The 15279-nt window shown below is 37.7% G+C and overlaps 1 protein-coding gene and 1 long non-coding RNA gene across 2 annotated transcripts in view; one reads left to right on the top strand and one right to left on the bottom strand.

Moving 5' to 3' along the window:
- LOC309666305 overlaps positions 1-15279 on the top strand; it is a 386060-nt gene that overhangs the window by 139099 nt on the left and 231682 nt on the right. The gene's annotated exons all lie outside the window — the stretch shown is intronic.
- Positions 1-15279, bottom strand: part of PUS7 (pseudouridine synthase 7) — a 125052-nt gene that overhangs the window by 46680 nt on the left and 63093 nt on the right. The window lies entirely within an intron of this gene.

Raw genomic sequence — 15279 nt, 5'->3', positions numbered from 1 at the left:
AATAACAGAAATAAGAACAAAAATAAACATTTGGGACCTAATTAAACTTAAAAGCTTTTGCACAGCAAAGGAAACCATAAACAAAATGAAAAGACCTACAGAATGGGAGAAAATATTTGCAAACGATACAACAAACAAGGGATTAAATCTCCAAAATATACAAACAGCTCATACAGCTCAAAAACAAAAAAACAAACCCAATAAAAAAATGGGCAGAAGATCTAAAGACACTTCTCCAAAGAAGACATACAGATGGCCAAAAGGCACATGAAAGGATGCTCAACATCACTAATTATTAGAGAAATGCAAATCAAAACTACAATGAGGTATCACCTCACACCAGTCAGAATGGCCGTCATCCAAAAGTCTACAAATAATAAATGCTGGAAAGGGTGTGAAGGAAAGGGAATCCTCTTACACTGTTGGTGGGAATATAAATTGGTGTAGCCACTATGAAGAAGAGTATGGCGGTTCCTTAAAAAACTAAAAATAGAGCTACCATATGACCCAGCAATCCCACTCCTGGGCATACATTTGGAGGAAAGCCAAAATTTGAAAAGATACAGGCATGCCTATGTTCACAGCAGCACTATTTACAATAGCCAAGACATGGAAGCAACCTAAATGTCAAGTGACAGATGAATGGATAAAGAAGATGTGGTATATATATACAATAGAATGTTATTCAGCCATAAAAAAGAATGAAATAATGCTATGTGCAGCAACATGGATGGACCTAGAGATTACTATACTGAGTGAAGTAAGCCAGACAGAGAAAGACAAATATCATATGATATTGCTTATATGTGGAATCTAAAAAAAATGATACAAATGAACTTATTTACAAAACAGAAGAGACTCACAAACAGAATACAAACTTACAGTTACCAAAGGGGAAAGGAGGGTGGAGGGAGGGATAAATTAGGAGGTTGGGACTAACATATACACACTACTATATATAAAATAGATAACCAACAAGGACCTACTGTATAGCACAGGGAACTATACTCAATATTTTGTAATAACCTGTAAGGGAAAAGAATCTGAAAAGGAATATATATATGTATGTGTGTGTATGTGTGTGTGTGTGTGTGTGTGTGTGTGTATACACACACACACACACACATATAATCACTGTGCTGTACACGTGAAACTAACATGATATTGTAAATCAACTATACTTCAATTAAAAAAAAAAACAAAAGAAGGAAAAAGAAGTATAGCTGCTAAAAGCTGTATAGCCTTGTCTCCCTCTGCTGGCTGAGTAACATGTCATAAATGTCAAAAAAAATTTTTGTTCTTTTCAGTGCTGAAGTTATCATCTTTCAGAATTTATAAACCACACATGAAATGCTAACCAACTAAAAAAGACAGACTGTGTTCAAATCTTGGTTATCATCTTCAGTTTTCTAGGTCCTTTATAAATATATGTATCACAACAAAGTCTCCATCTTCTCATCAGGTAATTAAATTTAGAAAAGCAGGTCAGATTTCCAATAAAACTGGCATATTGTGTTGGTCGAGGACTTCTGGCTGGAATAATTTGGCTTATTCCCTCAGATGTCTCCAGTGGATCATTATCTACAAACAGGGGATTTTCTGTTGGAGTTAACAGAATTCCGAGAAATATTCAGCAGAGCATTAATCTTTTAATGGCTAAGCCATGAGAAATCTGTCATATATATTTTATTAATTAATTAATTAATTAATTAATTAATTTATTTTTGGCTGCCTTGGGTCTTCGTCGCTGTGCGCGGGCCTTCTCTAGTTGCGGCGAGCGGGGGTTACTCTGTTGCGGTGCGCGGGCTTCTCGTTACGGTGGCTTCTCTTGTTGCAGAGCAGAGGCTCTAGGCACACAGGCTTCAGTAGTTGTGGCACGTGGGCTCGGTAGTTGTGGCTCGTGGGCTCTAGAGCACAGGCTCAGTAGTTGTGGCGCACGGGCTTTGTTGCTCCGTGGCACGTGGGAACTTCCCTGACCAGGGCTCGAACCCATGCCCCCTGCATTGGCAGGCAGATTTCTTAACCACTGTGCCACCAGGGAAGCCCTACCTTTTTGTCTTTATTATATGAAATCATCCATTTCTTCTTTATTTTTTCACATTTATTTGTCTGTGCTGGGCCTTAGTCGCAGCACGTGGGGTCATCGTTGAGGCGTGCAGGATCTTTTAGCTGTGGCATGTGTGCTCTTAGTTGAGGCATACGGAATCTAATTCCCTGCCCAGGGATCAAACCCGGGCCCCCTGCATTGGAAGCACGGAGTCTTAACCACTGGACCACCAGGGAAGTCCCGAAGTCATCTATTTCTTAAATAAGCAATGTCGTATTTATTGATCCCTCTCTGAAAAGCAGTAACTTAATGCTTTTGTTCTTTTTAATTTCCTCTTTTCGTCTTATTATCTTATTTTGTTGACATAATTTTATAGTTTATCTACTTAAACCTAAAGCTAGGGACTTCCCTGGAATTTCTGGATTTCTGAAATGTCATCAGAATGTGTGGACCTTTCTAATTAGTACTGCTGGATACTTGGTGAGTCATACTTTTCTTCAGTTAGGGGATATTTTCTATTATTTTTCCACTCTCCTGTCTTTGTTCTCTCCTTCTTTACATTGACATATCCTCCATCTGCTGTCTTTTTTATTTCTATTCTGAGAGGCTTCCTCTACTTTGTCCTCCCAATTACTTGGCCTTCAGCTTTCCACTTTATCATTTTTCTAATCCGGTATGTCATCTTGGCAATCACTCTTTCGGTTGTCTGATTAATTAATTCCCTTTCATTGCAGACTTTTTGTTTGATAGATGCACTATCCTCTGAGTATGCTAACTAGGACAATTTGAAAGCCTCTTCTGTTTTTAGAGTTATATATGTCTCCGATGGGGCTTGTTACTCAGTTTGTTCATCGGGGTCCTTCTCTTCCGTGTTACTGCTGCCTTTCCTCTTGTCTGGTAAGCCCTGACATTCACTCAGATGTAGGAACAAAGGCCTCCATTGGTTAGTCTAGGCAGAGGTGGGTGTGGGTTTCTTTAGTAGTGAAGTTCTCTGTTCCCCAGCTGACCTCCCCAAGGGGAGAGCGGGTTGCTTGTAAGTGACAGAGCTTGCCTTCCAGCATGTCTCACCAGATGTGTGGGTACAGAGCCAGCAGACAGCCTGGGGAACCCCACAATCGCCTAATTAAGGAGGGCTGTACTTTTGCATGGAACAGGTTTAGCGTGTTTCTCTCCTAGGCAGAGCTGCCTTTCCCTCCTCCCCACCCGCGGCTGCTGTGGACTTCTGAAGTAGGCTCAGGCTCTGCTCTCCTTCGCCCAGGCTTGAAGCACTTCGCTGGGTGCCTTCCTTAGGCCACCTGCCCACTTTCTTTAGGAAAAAGCACTTGGAACAGGGCCTAGTGCTTTGCAATGCACTCAACAAATATCTGTTGAATAAATGATGGAAGAGGAGTGGGGAGGGACCCAAATGTCCCTGCAATTCCAAACATGCTTCGGTAATGAATTATCCTAAAGAGGGCTTCCGGGTCCAGCCCTGCTCTTTGTATTCAACTCAAACTAGCCAAATGCCAGTGCCAGGATTTCCTTCATTACATACGGTGTGTTGGACTAAGTGCAATTCCCTCTTTTTCTCTATCAATGTGACCCCACCTGCTCACTCTCTTCTGTAATTCCATAATTCAATGAGACCTTGGGAGAGAAAGAAGATAGATGTGTGTGCTCTGTCTGCCATATTAAACCAGAAATATATGTGAAAGTAAAGCTACAGAAAAAAATTTACTTTCAAACTTTTGTTGAACCCTCACGAGATGGAAAATAGAAAAACTTATTTCAGCTTTTCTATTTATTATATGTTGATATTTTATTTGGAAATTAGGAACATAATTATACAATTGAATACTTGTATAAAAAGTAGTGGGAAATGAATTAAAATTTTCTGGCCTGTTTTAAATAGAATCACAACATTTTAATATAGTATGAATACAGTTTATATGCTATATATAATATATACCATATTATAAATGAAATTTCAGGACTCCTGAGGAAAAGTACAGTTTTGTCAGTTGAATATAAATCTCATCTGAAATAAATTTAGCTTTTAAAGAAAACGAAGTACAGAGAATATTAAGTGGAAAAAGAAGTTGCAGCATAGTATGATACACACATTACAGCCACATTAAAAATGTGTATATATGTATATATATATAAATATATATATGTGAGTATATAGAGGTGTATAGATATACACACACATAGAGACACAGAAATACACACACATATAAACAGAGAAACAATTAGAAATCACAGCAAAGTGTTAAGTTATTTTAGGAGGCTTGGGGTTAATACAATGGCGATTGAGAAGCACTAGCGTCATGTAATTTATTCCAAGTAAGAGGGATTAATTACATATACATTAATTAATTAAAAAATACACACTGGGGGACTTCCAGAGTCAGTTCTGATATATAAAGAGTTTGGAAGTTGTTTCTCATGTCCTTAAAAGAAAAAGGCTGAACAAACTGAAAAATCAATGACTTTAATGGCTTTTCTTGGAGCAATAAGAGAACTGAGGTTGCAGGACAAACTGTCACGTCAGAATCTAGAGACAGTAGAACACAGAGTCACAGGTGACATCAGCTTACCTGAAATAGAAGCTTCTGGAGCCATAAACCAGGAGGAAGTTACATGGTAACTTCGATGAATTGCTGAAGACTGGGTGTGGACCAGCATTAGAGAGAGAAACTCTGAAGGGCTGTAGTCTAACTGAGGTCTCCATACTTCAGTGGGTTTTACTTCCAGGAGCCCCACTAGGTTCTCATTATGAAGAGCCAAGATGGAACACTTGTGTTTCTGGCAGGGGGAGGGGAAAAGTAACCATTCTGAAATATGCCCAGTGTTCTCCTTAACAAAGACCTATTCAGTAGAGAGAAAAGACTTCACCAGAGCCTTAGTTCATTTGGGGGAAGGGAAATTACCCAAACCAGCCCCCTCTAGCTTTATTCTCTCACCTAAGGGGGAAAAATACTGAGAAACACTTGTGAAAGTTCAGGGACACAGGCCTATTAAAAGACTGAGATTTACACAAAGGATTATAGAACATTTCCTCTCTCCCCAGTACATTACCACATCAACAGGGCCACAGTATAACAGTGGATTACAGCTGAAGGAGCTGCAAGGTGCAGATTCTATTCAGCCACAAAGCCAACAGGGGAGACAGAAACAAGGACACTAGAGGAAATGAAAGTCTCTGACACCTACAGCTACAGCAAATATGAAACACGGTCCAACTCCTAGCCAGATTAACGTAAGACCGCATACAGAACACCTACTGATCTCAGCCCCTATTACCTAATATACCTTAGTATGGCTAAAACAAGACATACTGTTCTAAGGCAAGAGACAAAGCAAGCATCAGAACCAGATTCAGACATGGCATAGACTTTGGAATTTAAAATAACTATGATTACTGTTAAAGGTTCTAATAAAAAAGTAGGTAACATGCAAGAACAGATGGGTAATGTAAACACAGAGATGGAAACAATAAGAAAGAATTTAAAAACTATGAGAAATTAAAAACCCAGTGTAACAGAAATGAAGAATGCCTCTGATGGGCTCATCAACAGACTGGACATAATCAAGGAAAGAATCAGGGAGCTTGAAAATATTACTATACAGTAAATATGGCTATATCCCAGGAGTTCCTGGGATATAGTAAATATCTTCTCAAGCTCACATGGAACATTCACCAAGACAAACCACATTCTGGGCCATAAAACACACTTGAAGGAATTGAAGAAAAAAAGAAATCAAAGTATATTCTCAGACCACAATGAATTAAACTAGAAATCAAAACAGAAAGATAGCTGGAAAACCCCAATATATTTTTAAATTGAAGTATAGTTGATTTACAATATTGTGTTAGTTTCTGGTGTACAGCAAAGTGATTCAGTTTTACATATATATGTATACATATAGTTTTTCATATTCTTTTCCATTATGGTTTATTACAGGATATTGAATATAGCTCCCAGCGCTACACAGTAGGACCTTGTTGTTTATCCGTTCTATATCTAATAGTTTGCACCTGCTAGTCCCAAACTCCCAGTCCATTCCTCTCCTGACCCCCTCCCTTGGCAACCACAAGTCTGTTCAATGTCTGTTGAGTCTGTTTCTGTTTCGTAAATAAGCTCGTTTGTGTCTTATTTTAGGTTCCACATGTAAGTGATATCATATGGTATTTGTCTTTCTCTTTCTGACTTACTTCACTTAGTATGATAATCTCTAGTTGCATCCATATTGCTGTAAATGGAATTATTTCCTTCTTTTTTATGGCTGAGTGATATTCCATTGCATATATGTAGCACATCTTCTTTATCCATTCATCTGTCAATGGACACTGAGGTTGTTTCCATGTGTTGGCTATTGTGAAGAGTGCTACCATGAACGTAGGGGTGCATATATCTTCTAATTATAGTTTTGTCTAAATATATGCCCAGGAGTGGGACTGCTGGATCATATGGCAACTCTATTTTTAGTTTTTTGAGGAACCTACACACTGTTCTCCATAGTGTCTATACCAATTTACTTTCCCACCAACAGTGTAGGAGGATTCCCTTTTCTCCATACTCTCTCCAGCATTTGTCATTAGTAGACTTTTTTGGCTGCACAGCACGGCTTCCTGGATCTTAGTTCCCGAACAGGGGTCGAACCCACACGCTCTGCAATGAAAGCGGAGTCCTAAACACTGGACCACCAGGGAATTCCCATGTAGACTTTTTAATGATGGCCACTCTGACTGGTGTGAGGTGGTACCTCATTGTAGTTTTGATTTGCATTTCTCTAATAATTAGTGATGTTGAGCATCTTTTCATGTGCCTCTTGGCCATCTGTATGTCTTCTTTGGAGAAATGTCCATTTAGGTTTTCTGCCTATTTTTTGATTGGGTTGTTTGCTTCTTTGTTATTGAGTTATATGAGCTGTTTGTATACTTTGGAAATTAAGCCCTTGTCAGTTGCATCATCTGCAAATATTTTCTCCCAGTCCATAGGCAGTCTTTTCATTTTGTTTATGAAAAACCCTAAATATCTGGAGATTAAACAAGACTCTCTAAATAAAATACCAGTCAAAAAAGAAGTCACAAGAAAAAAAAAAACTTTAATATTTTGAACTTAAATGAAAGTGAAAATACAACTTATCAAAATTTGTAGGATGCAGCAAAATCAGTGCTTTAGCAGAAAATTTATAACATTAAATGTGCATTTCAGAAAAGATCTGAAGTCAATAATCTAAGCTTCCATCAAAAACTAGAGAAAGAAGAGCAATTTATGCCTAGAGCAAGCAGAGAAAAACAATTTAAAAATTAGAGCAGAAATCAGTGATATCAAAAACAGAAAAACCATAGAGAAAAGCAATGAAATCAGGGCTTCCCTGGTGGCGCAGTGGTTAAGAATCGGCTTGCCAATGCAGGGGACACGGGTTCCAGCCCCGGTCCAGGAATATCCCACATGCCACGGAGTAACTAAGCCCGTGCACCGCGACTACTGAGCCTGCGAGCCTAGAGCCCATGCTCTGCAACAAGAGAAGCCACTGCAATGAGAAGCCCACGCACCACAACAAAGAGTAGCCCATGCTCGCCGCAACTAGAGAAAACCCGCAAGCAGCAACGAAGACCCAGCATAGCCAAAAATAAATAAATAAAATAAATAAATGAAAAAAAAAAAGTTTGCCATGAAAAGCAATGAAATCAAAAGCTCGTTCTTTGAAAAGAAATAAAATATATTGTGAAGGGGTGGGATAGGGAGGGTGGGGTATGGGGATATATGTACACATATAGCTGATTCACTTTGTTATACAGCAGAAACTAACACAACATTATAAAGCAATTATACTCCAATAAAGATATAATAAAATAAAATAAAATAAAATAAAATAAAATACATAGTGAATTTTTAAAGATTAGCTTTGGTGATTTTTGTTAGAAATACGTATCAGAAAATCCCTTCGAAGATAATATGAGATGTGAGAAAAAAAGCATTTGCAGTTTTTTGCATTAACATTAATTTTGCCATTAATATTTTTTTGGACCATAAATTCTCTGGTTTTTAGTATAGCTGGTCAGTGTAGTTATGTCTTTATAACTATCTGCCTTTGTTGAGCATAAAATTAGGAAATTGTACATCTAAAGAGAAATATATTCTTTTACTCATTAATTTTTTAATTCTTTAAAAACTGAAGTATAGTTGAGTTACAGTATTGTGTTAGTTTCAGGTGTACAGCATAGTGATTCAGTATCATTGCAGATTATATTTCATTACAGGTTATTTCAAAATAATTGATATAATTCCTTGTGCTATGCAGTATATCCTTGTTTCTTATCTACTCTATACACACTAGTTTGTAGAAGAAATATATTCTTTATGTGTCTAGTGTTAAAAACTTTACATTCAAAATTTTCTGAAAAGTAACTACCTCTAGTTTCGTGACTATCCATTATAAAGAATTTTCTATTTTCTGATTTATTTTCCAGTTTTATTAAGCAGCCAGGCTTCCCTTTCTAGCATGCTTTTGGACTGTTTTTCTCCTGCCATCAGTTGGTATATGTACAGGAAGGAAGTACTGGACAAACTAATTTCAAGAGCTCCCTGAGGGCAAGGTCTACTTAAAGATATATCCACAGTGCTTTCTGTATACAGGCATACCTCACAGATATTGTGGGTTCGAGTCAGACCACCACAATTAAGTGAGTATTGCAATAAAGCGAGTCACATGAATTTTATGGGTTCCCAGTGCATATAAAAGCGTTTTACGTTATATTATCTGTGAAGTGTGCAATAGCATTATATATATAAGAAAACAATGGAAATACCTTAATTAGAAGAATGGTTTATTGCCAAAAAATGCTAAACATCATCTGCGCCTTCAGCAAGTCATAATCTTTTTGCTGGTGGAGGGTCTTGCCTCGATGTTGATGGCTGCTGACTGTTCAGGGTGGTGGTTGCTGAAGGTTGGGCAGGCTACGGCAACTTCTTAAAATAAGACAGTGATGAAGTTTGCCACATCGATTGACTCTTCCTTTCATGAACAATTTCTCACTGGTGTTTGACGGTATTTTACCCACAGAACTTCATTCAAAATTGGAGTCATACCTCTCAAACCTTGCCACTGCTTCATCATCTATTTATTATTTAGAATATTTATGTAATATTCTAAATCCTTTGCTGTCATTTCAACAGTCTTCTCAGCATCCTCGCCAGGAGTAGATTCCATCTCAAGAAACCACTTTCTTTGCTCATCCATAAGAAGCAATTCCTCAACTGTTAAGTTTTATGAGATTGCAGGAATTCACTCACATCTTTCAGCTCCACTTCTACTTCTAGCTCTCCTGCTATTTCCACCACATCTGCAGTTACTTCCTCCACTGAAGTCTTGAACCCTCTCAAAAGTCACCCATCAGGGTTGGAATCAATTTCTTCCAAACTCCTGTGAATGTTGATATTTTGACCTCTCCCCATGAATCATGAATGTTCTCAATGGCATCTAGAATGGTGAATCCAGGTGTTCAATTCATTTTGCCCAGATGCATCAGAGGAATCACAACCTGTATTAGTTGTAGCCTTACAAAATGTATTTCTTAAATAAGACTTTAAAGTTGAAATTATTCCTTGAACCATGGGCTACAAAATGAATGTTCTGTTGGCAGGCACAAAAACATTTAATTTCGCTGTACATCTCCAACAGGGCTCTTGGATGACCAAGTGTATTGTAAATGAGCAGTAATATTTTGAAAGGAATCTTTTTTCTCTGAGCAGTAGGACTTCACAGTGAGCTTAAAATATTCAGTAAACCATGCTGTAAACAGAAGTGCTGCTATCCAGGCTTTGTTGTTCTATTTATAGAGCACAGGCAAAGTAGACTGAGCATAATTCTTAACGGCCCTAGGATTTCTGGAATGGTAAATGAGCATTGGCTTCAAATTAAAGACACCAGCTGCATTAGCCCCTAACAAGAGTCTTCAGCCTGTCCTATGAAGCCAGGCAATGACTTCTCCTCTTTAGCTATGACAGTTCTAGATGGCATCTTCTTTCAATAAAAGGTTGTTTTTGTCTACATTGAATATCTGTTGTTTAGTGTAGCCATCTTCATTAATTACCTCAGCTAGATCTTCTGGAAAACTTGCTGGAGCTTCTACATTAGAACTTGCTGCTTCACCTTGAACTTCTATGCTATGGAGATGGGTTTTTTTCCTTAAACCTCATGAACCAACCTCTGCTAGCTTCAAATTTTTCTTGTGAAGCTTCCTCACCTCTCACAGGCTTCAAAGAATTGGAGAGAGTTAGGACCTTGCTCTGGATTAGACTTGGCTTAAGGGAATGCTGGGGCTGGCCTGATCTTCTATCCGCACCTCTAAAACTTTCTCCATATCAGCAATAAGGCTGTTTCGCTTTCTTATCATTCATGTGTTCACTGGAGGGGCACTTTTAATTTCCTTCGATAACTTTTCCTTTGCGTTCACAACTTGGCTAACTTGCCTCTTGACACAAGAGGCGTAGCTTTCAGCCTACCTTGGCTTTCAACATACTTTCTTCACTAGGCGTAACATCTCTACCTTTTGATTTAAAGTGAGCCATATGACTCTTCCTTTCACTTGAACACTTAGAAGCCAATGCAGGGTTATTAATTGGCCAATTTTCAATTTTGTTGTGTCTCAGGGAATACGGAGGCTGAGGAGAGGGAGACAGACTGGGGAACAGCTGGTCAGTGGAGCAGTCAGAATACATACAGCATTTATTATGTTCACCGTCTTACATGGTTGCAGTTTGTGGTGCCCCAAAACAATCACAAGAGTAACATCAGATTCACAGAAAGATAGACAAGATGAAAAGGCAGAGGGCTATATACCAGATGAAGGGACAAGAAAAAACCCCAGAAAAATAACTAAATGAAGTGGAGATAGGCAACTTTGCAGAAAAAGAATTCAGAATAATGATAGTGAAGATGATCCAGGACCTTGGAAAAAGAATGGAGGCAAAGATCGAGAAGATGCAAGAAATGATTAACAAAGACCTAGAAGAATTAAAGAACAAACAAACAGAGATGACCAATACAATAAATGAAATGAAAACTACACTAGAAGGAATCAATAGCAGAATAACTGAGGCAGAAGAACAGATAAGTGACCTGGAAGACAGAATGGTGGAATTCACTGCTGCGGAACAGACTAAAGAAAAAAGAATGAAAAGAAATGAAGACAGCCTAAGAGACCTCTGGGACAACATTAAACGCAACAACATTCGCATTATAGGGGTCCCAGAATGAGAAGAGAGAGAGAAAGGACCAGAGAAAATATTTGAAGAGATTATAGTCGAAAACTTCCCTAACATGGGAAAGGAAATAGCCACCCAAGTCCAGGAAGCGCAGAGAGTCCCATACAGGATAAACCCAAGGAGAAACACACCGAGACACACAGTAATCAAATTGGCAAAAATTAAAGACAAAGAAAAATTATTGAAAGCAGCAAGGGAAAAACGACAAATAACATACAAGGGAACTCCCATAAGGTTAACAGCTGATTTCTCAGCAGAAACTCTACAAGCCAGAAGGGAGTGGCATGATATACTTAAAGTGACAAAAGGTAAGAACCAACAACCAAGATTACTCGACCCGGCAAGGATCTCATTTAGATTTGATGGAGAAATCAAAAGCTTTACAGACAAGCAAAAGCTAAGAGAATTCAGCACCACCAAACCAGCTCTACAACAAATGCTAAAGGAATTTCTCTAAGTGGGAAACACAAGAGAAGAAAAGGACCTACAAAAACAAACCCAAAACAATTAAGAAAATGGTCATAGGAACATACATATCGATAATTACCTTAAACGTGAATGGATTAAATGCTCCAACCAAAAGACACAGGCTCGCTGAATGGATACAAAAACAAGACCCATATATATGCGGTCTACAAGAGACACACTTTAGACCTAGGGACACATACAGACTGAAAGTGAGGGGATGGAAAAAGATATTCCATGCAAATGGAAATCAAAAGAAAGCTGGAGTAGCTATACTCATATCAGATAAACTAGACTTTAAAATAAAGAATGTTACAAGAGACAAGGAAGGACACTACATAATGATCAAGGGATCAATCCAAGAAGAAGATATAACAATTACAAATATATATGCACCCAACATAGGAGCACCTCAATACATAAGGCAACTGCTAACAGCTATAAAAGAGGAAAGTGACAGTAACACAATAACAGTGGGGGACTTTAACACCTCACTTACACCAATGGACAATTCATCCAAAATGAAAATAAATAAGGAAACAGAAGCTTTAAATGATACAATAGACCAGATAGATTTACTTGATATTTATAGGACATTCCATCCAAAAACAGCAGATTACACTTTCTTCTCAAGTGCGCATGGAACATTCTCCAGGATAGATCACATCTTGGGTCGCAAATCAAGCCTCAGTAAATTTAAGAAAATTGAAATCATATCAAGCATCTTTTCTGACCACAATGCTATGAGATCAGAGATCAATTACAGGGAAAAATACGTAAAAAACACAAACACATGGAGGCTAAACAACATGTTACTAAATAACCAAGAGATCACTGAAGAAATCAAAGAGGAAATCAAAAAATACCTAGAGACAAATGACAATGAAAACACGACAATCCAAAACCTATGGGATGCAGCAAAAGCAGTTCTAAGAGGGAAGTTTATAGCTATACAAGCCTACCTAAAGAAACAAGAAAAATCTCAAGTAAACAATCTAACCTTACACCTAAAGCAACTAGAGAAAGAAGAACAAACAAAACCCAAAGTTACCAGAAGGAAAGAAATCATAAAGATCAGAGCGGAAATAAATGAAATACAAACAAAGAAAACAATAACAAAGATCAAGAAAACTAAAAGCTGGTTCTTTGAGAAGATAAACAAAATTGATAAGCCATTAGCCAGACTCATCAAGAAAAAGAGGGAGAGGACTCAAATCAATAAAATTAGAAACGAAAACGGAGAAGTTACAACAGACATCGCAGAAATACAAAGCATCCTAAGAGACTACTACAAGCAACTCTATGCCAATAAAATGGACAAGCTGGAAGAAATGGACAAATTCTTAGAAAGGTATAACCTTCCAAGACTGAACCAGGAAGAAACAGAAAATATGAACAGATCAATCACAAGTAATGAAATTGAAACTGTGATTAAAAATCTTCCAACAAACAGAAGTCCAGGACCAGATGGCTTCACAGGTGAATTCTATCAAACATTTAGAGAAGAGCTAACACCCATCCTTTTCAAACTCTTCCAAAAAATTGCAGAGGAAGGAACACTCCCAAACTCATTCTATGAGGCCACCATCACCCTGATACCAAAACCAGACAAAGATACTACAAAAAAAGAAAATTACAGACCAATATCACTGATGAATATAGATGCAAAAATCCTCAACAAAATACTAGCAAACAGAATCCAACAACACATTAAAAAGATCATACACCATGGTCAAGTGGGATTTATCCCAGGGATGCAAGGATTCTTCAATATACGCAAATCAATCAATGTGATACACCATATTAACAAATTGAAGAATAAAAACCATATAATCATCTCAATAGATGCAGAATAAGCTTTTGACAAAATTCAACACCCATTTATGATAAAAACCCTCCAGAAAGTGGGCATAGAGGGAACCTACCTCAACATAATAAAGGCCATATACAACAAACCCACAGCAAACATCATTCTCAATGGTGAAAAACTGAAAGCATTTCCTCTAAGATCAGGAACGAGACAAGGATGTCCACTCTCACCACTATTATTCAACATAGTTTTGGAAGTCCTAGCCACGGCAATCAGAGAAGAAAAAGAAATAAAAGGAATACAAATTGGAAAAGAAGAAGTAAAACTGTCACTGTTTGCAGATGACATGATACTATACATAGAGAATCCTAAAACTGCCACCAGAAAACTACTAGAGCTAATTAATGAATTTGGTAAAGTTGCAGGATACAAAATTAATGCACAGAAATCTCTTGCAATCCTATACCCTAATGATGAAAAATCTGAAAGAGAAATTAAGGAAATACTCCCATTTACCATTGCAACAAAAAGAATAAAATACCTAGGAATAAACCTACCTAGGGAGACAAAAGACCTGTATGCAGAAAACTATAAGACACTGATGAAAGAAATTAAAGATGATACCAACAGATGGAGAGATATACCACGTTCTTGGATTGGAAGAATACTGTGAAAATGACTATACTACCCAAAGCACTCTATAGATTCAATGCAATCCCTATCAAATTACCAATGGCATTTTTTACGGAACTAGAACAAATCATCTTAAAATTTGTATGGAGACACAAAAGACCACGAATAGCCAAAGCAGTCTTGAGGGAAAAAAACGGAGCTGGAGGAATCAGACTCCCTGACTTCATACTATACTACAAAGCTACAGTAATCAAGACAGTATGGTACTGGCACAAAAACAGAAACATAGATCAATGGAACAAGATAGAAAGCCCAGAGATAAACCCACGCACCTATGGTCATCTAATCTATGACAAAGGAGGCAAAGAAATACAATGGAGAAAAGACAGTCTCGTCAATAAGTGGTGCTGGGAAAACCGGACAGCTACATGTAAAATAATGGAATTAGAATACTCCCTAACGCCATACACAAAAATAAACTCAAAATGGATTAGAGACCTAAATGTAAGACTGGACACTATAAAACTCTTAGAGGAAATCATAGGAAGAACACTCTTTGACATAAATCACAGCAAGATCTTTTTTGATCCACCTCCTAGAGTAATGGAAATAAAAACAAAAATAAACAAATGGGACCTAATGAAACTTAAAAGCTTTTGCACAGCAAAGGAAATCATAAACAAGACGAAAAGACAACCCTCAGAATGGGAGAAAATATTTGCAAATGAATCAACGGACAAAGGATTAATCTCCAAAATATATAAACAGCTCATTCAGCTCAATATTAAAGAAACAAACAACCCAATCCAAAAATGGGCAGAAGACCTAAATAGACATTTCTCTGAAGAAGACATACAGACGGCCACAAAGCACATGAAAAGTTGCTCAACATCACTAATTATTAGAGAAATGCAAATCAAAACTACAATGAGGTATCACCTCACACCAGTTAGAATGGGCATCATCAGAAAATCTACAAACAACAAATGCTGGAGAGGGTGTGGAGAAAAGGGAACACTCTTGCACTGTTGGTGGGAATGTAAATTGATAGAGCCACTATGGAG

The sequence above is a fragment of the Balaenoptera physalus genome, assembly GCF_965194825.1.
Source record: "Balaenoptera physalus genome assembly, chromosome: 8".
NCBI lineage: Eukaryota > Metazoa > Chordata > Mammalia > Artiodactyla > Balaenopteridae > Balaenoptera > Balaenoptera physalus.
Note: the sequence above shows the minus strand (reverse complement) of the source record. Positions and strands in the feature narration are given on the sequence as shown.